Source organism: Toxotes jaculatrix, chromosome 18 (assembly GCF_017976425.1).
Source record: "Toxotes jaculatrix isolate fToxJac2 chromosome 18, fToxJac2.pri, whole genome shotgun sequence".
Lineage (NCBI taxonomy): Eukaryota > Metazoa > Chordata > Actinopteri > Toxotidae > Toxotes > Toxotes jaculatrix.
This window is the reverse complement of record NC_054411.1, coordinates 9495671-9507715: the sequence shown is the minus strand read 5'-3', so window position 1 is coordinate 9507715 and position 12045 is coordinate 9495671.

Sequence of the window (12045 nt, the reverse complement as noted above, 5' to 3'; positions counted from 1 at the left end):
ACTGTCCCATGCTGTGACAGCAGGCATGTCATCATCCCCTCGTCCTCCGTCTTCCTCAGGATGTGATGATTGGGAAGGCTGACGTCTCTGGGATCACACAGGCATCCAGAATCATGCTGGAGACTGCTGGGTAAATGAGATGCTGTGTCAATATACCACTGGAAGTTTCCATGGCAAACACAGTGCAAATGCTATTACGGTAAGTGTTACTGTGTCCACACAAGTGTCAGATCCAGACTGCACTAAGGAGTGTTATGCAATAATGTACTTGGATAAGATCAAGTATAAGGCTTCAGACTCTAAACATAAAAATGCAAAAACTGTTTTGTGCCATTAGATTATGAGCAATTCATTCATCATCTACAGTAAATCTATCTTAAACATATCTGAATTAGCTTCTCAAATGTTTTTGTTTTTTTAATTCAGAGCACTACCCTTTATATAGCCTGTCATAAATAGCACTGCACTGGATTTAGACTGGCAAGCTAAGGGCCACAGACCACAATCTGCGCAGAATAGAGCTCAAGTTGCTGTCTGTGTGAGCTCAGCCAGGGCAGTAGATAATACGGCTGGCCAATCTAAAACCACAAGTTTCGGCCATATTACAAAAATCTGCTGAAACCCCACAGCTCCCTGTGGCCAAAACGGAGGAAGTCAAGTTGGGCTTTCCACAGAGCCAACAATAGCCGCCGTCACGGCTTACTGACTTTCAGAGGTGGCTTTTATAGGGGACAGACAGGGTGACGCATAAGTTCAGGACCAGCGCACCAACTTCCTGTCACCTATGGACCTTCATGCCTAAGGCTATTATACCCTCACCTTAAGCAGCAGAATTTTGCTGACATATCAGTTCACTATATTGGAGCACAGAGACCCTGAGGAGCTGCAGCGCTGACAGGTTGACAGAAAATAGAGGGAGGTATTCTGGGCTTCCTCCCTCGGAGAATAATACCACCACCCTGTCATTAGGATACACATAAACACACACACATATACAAACACACACTCTCTGCAACTGTTGAACATGTGTATTTCTATGCAGCTCAGCTAAGGTGAGACGGTGACACATGCACACCTGTTAGCACCGGCAGCACCGGGCCACCTCTGACTGACAACTTCCCTCTGGCCGTCATCACCTCTCATTCGCAGGAGCATTGTCCAAGCAAACAGTCCATCAGCAGCGCGTCGGAAGGCTCTGCCGTACAGCATTAGTATCAACAACCTTTCCACGTCTCTGCTGATTACTGGACAAAGACTCTGAAAAAAGAAGAGAAAATGTATTTTTTGTTTGTTAGCAGAAGCTCTCTTACAGGAATATGAACCACCGGTTAAGAAAATCTGTGTGTATGCATTAATGTGTGTGTGCTACTTGTGTGTAAGTTAAGCTGTGTGGGTATGTACATACATGGAGCCGTATGTAGGGTAAACGAGCGAGTGATTAAAAAGATTTCTGGCTTTAAAAAATAGCAATGTAACACTTCTTTTCTGTTCATAACAGAGCCATATATATGCCCCTTGTTTGTTTTCATATCTGCTGCAGAACTTTAACAGACTGTGAGGTTTATTTTAATGTGTTGGGAGTAATGGGTCTTGTCAGTGACAAGAGATGAGGAGATAAATTATCTGTTATCATAGATCAAGAGGAGATGAATAGGTATAAACAAGTATAAATCTCTGATAGCTTCTCTGAACTCGGACCTTTCAGATGTTACCTGAGTTTCCTAAATGGGAATGTTCTGATGAAATATTAAGATCTTGTGGTTCTTTATTCAAATGACAAATTGCCAAGGAAGTAACGATCAACAAGTCCTTTGAGGTAGACATAAATCTTATGTAAAAATAAGAAAAGGACACACACCGAATGACACTTCCCCCATCTCTCTCTGTTTCTCTCCTCATGACAGGTGATTAAATGGCAGCTCTTGGCAGGGAGAGAGTATGTTAAACACTTCTTTGGCGTGAACTCTTATCTGCAGTAAAGACATACACATACACGAGTCCAAAGGGGGGTGCGAAGGCTGTGTGGTAAAGTCATCACACAGTGATGTAAAGCAGGCGCACGCTGAGGCTTCTCCACAAGTTCAAAAGGAAATGAAATACTTATTTGATTTTTGTTTCCCTTTTTTTCTCCAAACTGCCTCCTTCCCTTCATTCCTGCACATGGGATTTATTAATGTTATTCTTCAGCTCTTCTGTATAATGTATGTCAGAGATTTACATGGTTGACCGGATTTTGGTCCGGTGTCAAAGTCTGACATAGTAAGCCTGACTCAGAGAGCAGCTGAGCCCTTACTTTGACCTGGAGGACTGAAAAGGATCTTCTGATGTGTCTAAATGTCCTTATAATGACAAAGTGCTCGTCTCCTCTCTGTGGAATCTTAAACTTGCTTTCAAAGAAAGGCGGCACAATACTTGTTGATATGTTATCCATTAGAAAATTACAACAGATAATATGAGACCTTAAGGAGGTAAAACTATCTGGTGTGAATTGTTTTTTTTTTTCTTCTGAATTTGACGAATAATATCTGTCGACAGAGAATGCATAGTCTTTACTCAATGCTGTAATCACATTTCCATTGGGTTTTAAGGGATAATTCCCCACCAGCAGAAAAGTACAGAGGAGGTCCTGCACTAATGGAAAAGTAAGAACGTCGCCAAACGCTGCATGAGATGTTGAGGATTATTAGTATAATTTATATGATCAGGATTATCACACACCATTAACATAATCCAATATTTAAGATTCCACAATGAAAAAAACTAATGCTTTTGTTTGTCAAAATAAAGCACAAATCCCTCAATTTCCAAGCACGTCGGAGAACCTATGGTGTACTGTAGAAACATGAATGTGCAATATGGTGGGAAGAGGACCCCCTCCCTGTGAATATTCTATGCTATCTCATTCCATATGTACAGTATGTTTCATTTACCCTAAATTCCAAATGCTGTTCCTTTAAAAATTGGTCTGTTTGTTGTTGTGACAGTTTGTGAAAATCCAACATTATCCAAGTAGGTCCGATGGCTACGGGGGGCACTGGTCCTAACACTATGAATACTAGCCACAATGTGAAAATAATGGCGATTGGGCACAATTTATTTATCAATATCAATTTGAATGTGCTCAATTTGCTTAAAATAAGCACAAACTGTCTTCCACATGTTGACCTAACCTTGAACATCTACCAGTTGGGTACAGGTGGGTGCTATCTGTGTGGGCGGGAGGCTATCTCAGGTTATCACCTTTTCCTCCTCCAGCACCACTCATCCTCTCAGCCTGGAGAAGTGTGCTGATGCCAGGGATCACGACTGATAAACACCATTCAGTAAGTCAGACACAAACTAAAATATGACCTGTGTTTCTGTTTACTCCGAGATAATCCACAGCTCTGACGTGTGAGTCTGGATACATTTGTGTAACTGCAAGTGTGTCGTTATCGTAGTCTGTAAAACACACGGTATGGGGCTGGTGTTACATTAACAACAAATGAAAAGCTGAAAATTAAGAGGAATGTGAATTACAGAAGCTGCAGAATTTATGTTTTGTTTTTTGTTTCACTTGAAAAAAAAACCCACCATAAACAGTAACACTGTATGAGGCATATGTGCTGAAACATCAAGTATGATATCTTTTGTTTTCATGAGCTCATTTCTGTTATCCACTACAGAACCCCTATGCTGAGCATGAGACCCTGAGGTCAAGAAGCTAGCATAATCTTTCCTCCCCCTCTACAGTTTGAGTGCATTCTGACATCTCAGGGCTGTTCGCCCACTGTATCACGAATGTCTCACAACGTTTCCTTTCACACTGCATACACGCAATCATAAGCACAGAGAGCAGAACTGCCATTTTCACTGTTTCACTTCTTCCATCATCATGATTTTAAAGTGCATTGAGTACAAACACATATACCCTCATGTGTCTATTGGTTGTTGGGCCCAGCTGCTTGTGGCCAATAATTCAGCCATTAGTGCTTTGTTGGCTAACGGCCCACCGGCTGTGCTATCAACTGAGCCAACTATCTGATGGCTGTGGAATACTGATGCTCAGCTGTGGGGCCCTGTGTGAGGGTGAACCACTTGCCTCCTAAAAACTTCAAGGCTTTTTTTTTTTCCTCCAGTCCCTTTTGTTTTGCTTTTTTTTTCTTAACACTGGGAAACCAAGTGAAATAAACTGCCAGTAAACAAGGTGGTATAGGTTGAGGGTTACACAAGGTTTGTCACTGACTGCTTTACACAAATACAAAACCTTGTTAATATCTAAATTCACAAAGAACGTAAACAGTTTAAAGTTAAATTTGTCTGTATATGTTGTACATATGAGGAATTACCCCTCAGACTTCACATGAACCACATTTCTGTCTCTCTAACCTTTGAATGTAATCCAAGCAGACAGTGGCCCCATCAGGCCAATGCATTCTATAACTCACATGTGGAAAGAAAGGTGGAGCACATTTATTTTAGATACTGAACGTTCAAACAACATTCATTTTAGTCAGTGCGCTCATTAATAACATTTAATTACATGTGACCCTCCTGTTATCACCAGCTAAATTTCATGTAATTCAAGATACGTCGTAATTAGTCTGTATTGTTTGTGCAAGCTTTATGTATACAGTTTGAAAATCCATCCTATGGGGCATTACAAGGTAGAGTAAACAGGCTATTTTTCAAAGCCAAGAGTACTTCTGGAGCATATTTATAAACGGTCTGATTCAGACATTTCATACATTTCATTACAAACTCAAGTTTTCTAAAACCCCAAAACTTCTTGAACCGCAATCTTGATTTGCCTGGAAATATTGCTGCTGTCGACAAAAGAAAAATATACATGTTTCATTTTGGAAATCAGAGACAGAACATGAGCAGGCTGCCAGTGAGCAGCAGTAATAACCAAATGACTGCCCCTGGCAGGAAATGACACGCATGTCGTTCCTGGGCATCACAGGGTAGTGCTGACTTGCCCAAAATAGGCTCTGCCAGTAACAACAATATTACACACAGATCTCTCTATGTGTGTGCAGGTTAAAAAAGCAGGGGTTGGCAGCCGTTTCTTCCCCTCATTATTTCCATCTACTTCCCCTGCTAGAAAATCCTCAATCCTCTGATGCCATCTCTAATAGCCAAGACAACCAACAAATCACAGGCTGATCCTCAATAAGAGCTCCAGCTTTCACTGAATGCTGGCTGACCAGAAATGAGACAGATGATTTCAAGACATATGGGGTGTCACAGTTTGAGGCAATAAGGTCCATAGGTAATGGGATGCATTTACTCTCTGATTGGCCAAGTTAAATATTGCTCTTGAGGTACAACAGAAATTGGATTTTTACCAAAAATACATGCAATATTATGAGTCTACTTTACAATCACAAGTACATTCACCTAACAACATTTACTGAATGAACTGATGAATCCTCAAAAAATCCACAAATCACCAACTGCGGTATAGTTTTTTTTTTTTTGCTTTGGTGACTTAACAGTGAGTTTAACTGTTTGGGTTCACTGTTGCAGCTCTTGTAGAGTTGTTTTTGACAAACAGCTATCACAGAAAAAACAAAACACAACAAGGCCTGCACCACACAAAGTCAGTACATGGGTTTCCATCTAATAGTAGCTCAAATTTTAACCAGCAAAAGAAAATGCAGATTAATGCATGTTTCCATCCACTGCTGTTATTTGAATATTAGGAGGTTGTTCACCGAAATAAACAGCTGGTGGCATCAGTTCATCAGCTGGGTGACTTTAAAAATTTTCAGTCCCTTCAGTATAGTAGAGACTTCAAGTGGACATTTAGATCCCATGTAACCCTGCTAACCTGTCTATAATGATTGAGCACCATGGGTAAGCTTTGATTTGTTAGCTGAGTAGTGGACCACTTTCTAAGTTCATGGAGTTAAATGACATGCTATGCGATAGTCAGAAAGTTGATAAACACACCCAGGGATAAACTTAGGCTGACCACTTTGTTTTAGAACAGTTTTACACCATAGCATCAACAGAATTTTCAATTCAGATCGTAATTTGAACTCAGAGTTCAGTTCCAGTGACATCGAAAAACCTGATACCAAAATTTGATCACTTATGGCCACAGATTAAATCTATACTGTCAGAATGCACAGTAGCCTTTACTAGGTCTTTTTTAGTAATCAACTATATTTACGAATCGTAACCAACAATTGGTTATATGCAGTAACTATCGCATGTTGAATGTAGCCGATTAGCTAGCAAGCGGACACAAACACAGTACGTAGCGTGACGAAGCGACACAGGTTACCGCCATTAGCTGCATTAGCTACATTAGCTTAGCTGAAAATTACTCACCAAGACGATCCAGTTATAGTAAGCCCACATCAACAGGTTTCAGGTCGTGCACTCACTTCTGGTATCCCTTCCGAATACATTTAAATGGTTGAAACCAACTTATGTGCAATAACCCACAGGAGTTTACGTCTCTTATCTCATTTGTTTATATGTTTTTCTCTCGCTGCTTCTGTACGTGAACTACCTAACTTGCTATCGGAAGGGGGGCGGGCCTTCCTTCACCCCTCTTATCACTTCAGTGTCGCGTAATTGGACCAGTAACAATAAAAACATTTGATATACACATAAATCAACCAAATGACTTGAAATAACCATAGTTGCATGAAAATAAAATTATGATTGAATATTAAATATTTAACAAAATAAGGAAATTGTGTTTCAACTGGGTTACATACATCATGATTAATTCACTAAGTCTGTTTCTATTGCTCTTTTCTGCATTTTCCTTTTGTCATTAAAAAAAAAAAAAAAACAGCTAAAAAAGATGCTAATGTTGTTCTGTGTTTGTTGTGTGAGCGGGCTACTGTTTGCCCTCAAGAGGCCCAACAAATGTTTTTTGCAATTTTAATATTTGGACACACAACTACTTGGATATTGTGGGCAGATGTTCTTGGGAAAGTTAAGGCTCGTAACTCTGTGCTCACCTTAAACCCCTTCACATTACCCATCATATAAAGACATTGCCTTGTTTTGGGGGGTTGGTGCAGACAAGGCTGCGGCTCACAAGAAGCTGGATTGATTTATTTAAACTCTGACCACCTCTCACATGTGACATTTAATGTGTATTGTAGCTTGTTTCACATTTCACTATAGCAATACATGTACTCATCACAAGGACAAATATACAGCCAAGTTTCACTATTGCACTGGAGCTCTTAATGGCTACATTGCTTATTTTGCCCCACTGCTAAAAAGAACATGAATTGTCAAGGGTTCACGCAGGAATCCACCTCAGGAAGGCCTAGTCGGGGGCTCAAGGCCACTCTGCTTTGTCTGCTGCCACTGTACTCCACTGAAGAATCCATATCTGTGGAATTATAATTGAGGATAAATATTATCAAGTGCAATTGGAGAAGGTGTTGTGTATTTGTGCTGGGGCCAAGAAGAGAGGCACTGTGAAACTGAACACTGGCTTGGGCCCTGACCACGGGAGAGCTTAGTTGGAGGCAGAGGAACCATCTCCCTCTACGGACCACAACAGGCATCAGGGAATACCCGGGTGAAAGGTCAAGGTAGAAAGTGACGTCAATTCCACAACTAAGGCTATGTATCACAGCCTACAGCTAACAAAATTCTGAAGAACGAACAAGCCAACTTTCATAAAGCATGTAGGCTGTGGATTACTTTCACCTAGGACAGTCTTGTTCCTCAGGGTCTTGGCATTGTGAATTTCAGGCTTTTCTTCTGGTCTCTCATCACCAGGTGGAGAAAAACAATCTATAATCCAAGGCCTCTAATCTTGTACAGGATAACTGTCAGCACCTCCATACACTGTGGAAGGCTTCCCCGGCTTGTTACAACACTGGCACCAATAGTTATCACTCTAATCCTTAGGTATCCATGGTAAACAGAACCTCTTGCACAGTCATTATCTATTCCCAGCCAAAGGCCATCAGATAACAAAGCACATCAGGTAGAAGAGAATGAATGAGGGGACATGGAAGAAAGCAAGAAAGAAAGAAAGAGGAATGTGAGAGAAAGCAAATGGGGGAAAAAGACAAGGGGACAAAGAGGAGAGAGAATAGTATTTAATTGTATTATATAATACTCTTTGCTGTGTGCCAGGGAGCAACTGTTTTCTCTCTTTCAAATGATAGTTTTCTGATGAAAAAATCTCCAGGCATTTCTCAGCCTTGATGTAAAGTGATACTCTGTTGTTTGATTTATGCAACAAAATCCAAACCCCTCCAAGAACGAAAACTTTACACTGATAAATGTCTGGAAATGTTACATAATATTTATGACTAAAACTTTTAAAGTTTAAAGATGGCAAGCACTTCAGTGAACAACCATCTATCACTGGGCAGAAAAGAAAAAGAGAGTCAGGGCTTTCTGGCACAAACACATACATAATTAGAGTGAAGAGGCAAAGAGGGAACCTGGGTGGGAATTTGACAGGTCTGCAAAGTCCTTCTGTCAAATTTAGACATGTTTGCCAAAGGCCAAAAAGGTAGATGCAACACCTATAATCCTTTCCTCTGTTCAGTGTGTGTGGTTCAGAGACTTCACCCCATAGACAGCTGAAGTGCTAATTCTTCAGGAAATATTTCCTGGGAAAGTAGGAACAGCTGATGATCTGCTAAAGAAGTGGCTGCCTGGGTGCCAGCCCACCAGCTCAAGACTCACTGTTGCAGGATGGTGGCTGACTGGCTCGGAGAAACAGTGTATATTAAAGTTTATTTGTTAACTAATGTAACAGATTGAAATAATGTTTCTCTCAAGATGAGCAGGGAATAAACAGAATATAAAGTATGCCAGGACAAGTATACAGACAATATCAAACTTGTTGTCAATGTTGTATTGTAACAGTTCTCAACAGACAATAGTCCTCCAAGAATTGGAGGATTGGACCTGATAGAAAATATTACCACTTGGAGAAAGAAGACATTGACATTAGAGCACAGAAGAAACCCTTTCTGTTACGGCATTTACCATTTGTCTCTCAGCTTTATGACAGCTTTATGACTGGGCTCCAAATTGCTTCCCTTCAAACAAAATCCACAGGTGAGCAATTCTGGCTTGGATCCAGGGCCTTCAACTGTATGCTGCGTCTTTTCCCAAAACAAAAGTCAGTGAGAGCAGCAGGAGATTTGTACAATGTAAATGTAACTCACTACCTGAAACGTAACCCTATCTTGCCTTTGCTTCTTCTTATTATTTGGGAAATGCTAGACATATTTCTGGGCTTCTCAAACACCCTCTCGTCTTACCATAACAATCTGATTCAATATGTGGTATTATTGTTACAGAACCCAAAGGCTGAGCTGTCTGCCTGTGGCAGACAGTTTGGTATTGAAATTCAAGCTGTAGTAATGAGTCGGGTAAATTTAAAGTTTCTCTGCCCAAGGTGAGTTTTGCAACAGGCTCCACCTGGAACTCAGCCATTTTTGGAAAGACTTTTATCCGTATTTTACAGCAAACGTAGATAGGAGGGTCAAGTAAGGAAGGAGTAACCAGAGAGGACATTCATCTAACCAGAGCTGATGATCTCTTCCACTGCACTGTTTTTGTCTTATATGTTTTAAATGCACATGAATATTAGATGCAAAGAAGTCTTTATTAAATGTTCTATGAAGTACTGTTGTCTGTTTTCTGCCCTCTGTTTGCATGCACATGTCAAAATTGTGTTGCTGGGAAACCTGTCCATGCACACAGCAAAAAATTAATTCACTCTGAGATCTTGAAACGCTGTGCCTCTCATAATCCCATGTGGTATGTTCCCACTTAACTAGTAATTGTATTTTCTCTTCACGTATTTAATAGAACAACATGGCAGCAGTGCTCTTAATTTCTTCCTTGTGCTTGGAGGACAACCCAAGTGTTGAGTGCAGGGAGAAGTGCACACAATTAGCTAATATAATTCACAGATGTGCTCACTGAAGGTTTTTTTCTCTCTCTCCCTCTCCCTCATCTCAGCATTGCACAGCAGGCTGGGCAACCTGAGAGTTTGGACACGGGTCTCTGCTCTCACCCCACCATGACCCACTGGCACATACATTTCAGATGACGTAGCAATTAAAATACACTAATTTGATAATAATGCAATAACAGCAGCACCCTGAAGGGCTAATTTAAAGAAAACATTTTCACAGACCGCCAGTAAAGCATCTGTAATGCCCCATAGCAAATACAGTAGCCTGCTGGTGTGCTTTCTGAGGTCTCTAGGGTATGTCAGAGTACTGATTTCATGCCACAATCATTAAAATCTTAGCTCCCTTTTGGCTGAGAGCGCCTGACTGGCGACAGCGCCTGTGAATGATATTGGATCCCCAAGGTGTAAAGTTGATGAATATCTGAGGCTGTTTTGCAAAGGGTTAAATTTGAAGCTCCTACCCGGATCGAGGCACAGTGACGATGCAAAGCTGAGCTTCATATTATTTTAACTGAATTGCAAAGTTCATAGGGCATATGTGAAAGGTAAATAGATACACAGGAATAGCTCTAGACAAATATAAGGGGAAGAGAACTGATTCAGATTGCTGACCCAGATTTGACATTGCTGAATTTTTTATGTATTATTTTGTGACATTATTTACCTTTCCATAACAGCTCGCAGAAGAGAGAGCAACAGGAACCACATGGACCAAGAGTGTGGGATTACAAGGTTTGCTGGCCACATTCAAATCAAGCATGTCTTCAACCATCAGGCCACCAGGGAAGCTGATTTTGTTTTAAATATGGTTTAAAACAAAACCAGATCAGCTTAAATAGGGGAGGTTAAATTTCACAGACAGACTTTAAAACTGGTTATGAGTTAGTCTAATTGCTCATATACCCAAAGTTTAAAAAAATTGACTGCTTTCTCAAGTCCTGAATAGTGGTATAGTGTAATCTGTAATTGGTCAATAAATTGATTCTTCTTAGAAAGTTCAGTTTATACCTTTATATTATTTAACAAATCACTAAAATTCTGAAAAGACACAGCCATGACAGTGAAATTCACTGATACACTGTTGCTGTAAACTAAATTTTTGTACATCCGTTTCCAGCCATGAATATCGTTAAGTGTGAGCCATGATGCACAGTAATTTTTCCCCTAATTCCTCCTCATCAAGAGACAAAGACAACAAAAAAAAAAGAAAGAATTTGGCCTCTGTGTCCCTCTCTTTGTACCACTGGCATGGTGGCATTGAAGCCTACAGAAGTGGAAGCAAAAGTGATTGAACTTGCTCAGTCAGGCTTGTTTTACAGGACTGGGTTGCGCAAACCATGCCTCATTACATTAGTGTGTGTGTGTAGCCCCATGTACAGTTCTGTCACATTTGGGTTTGCTAACGAGCACCCAGGACAAGGCTAGATAGCCTAAAGCATCAGCCTCACCTTAGCCAGTGGAACCTGCACATAGACAACTTAAGTTTTCAGCCTGTCACTCTGAAATTAAACATATGACTACAACTAAAGCTCTATCTATTCAGTCAGGATTTGTTGATGAGTTTGTACATTGCTTAATGATGATGATGATCATAATAAGGTCCATCATTATGTCCCTGAGATAAAGTAAAAGTTTATGGTGTTTGAGGGAAATGATAAAACCCCCAGTCTATGACTGCTCTTATGGTTATCATTTATACTGACTGCAGAATCCCAGAGGGTGGTCACTGGCATGGTTTACTTTCACAGGCGCATGCTTCCATTTGTCATTGTTATGCTAAACACAGCTTTGGTATAGAGGAAATTGAATTAAGGAGCCGTCCAGCGGCAGTCTTGCGGCTGTCTTGTCCTTATCATTTCCATCAAGCTGATGGGAAACACATTGAGCTCCCACCAACAGAGGGTCAGAAAGTCACGTAACCTTGGGCAGGCAGCCATTTCCTGAGCACTCCATCATGAACAGCCTCTGTTGGCTTTTGACGGTGATGTAACATGTAAATATGGAGTAATTTACTTGTGTACAAGTAAATGCACGACAGTAGTAATACTGTTGAGAATCTACTCAAAAACACTCTCTTTACAACTGTACATACATGACAAGAATTATAAGAAAGTACAAAGACATAAAAATGA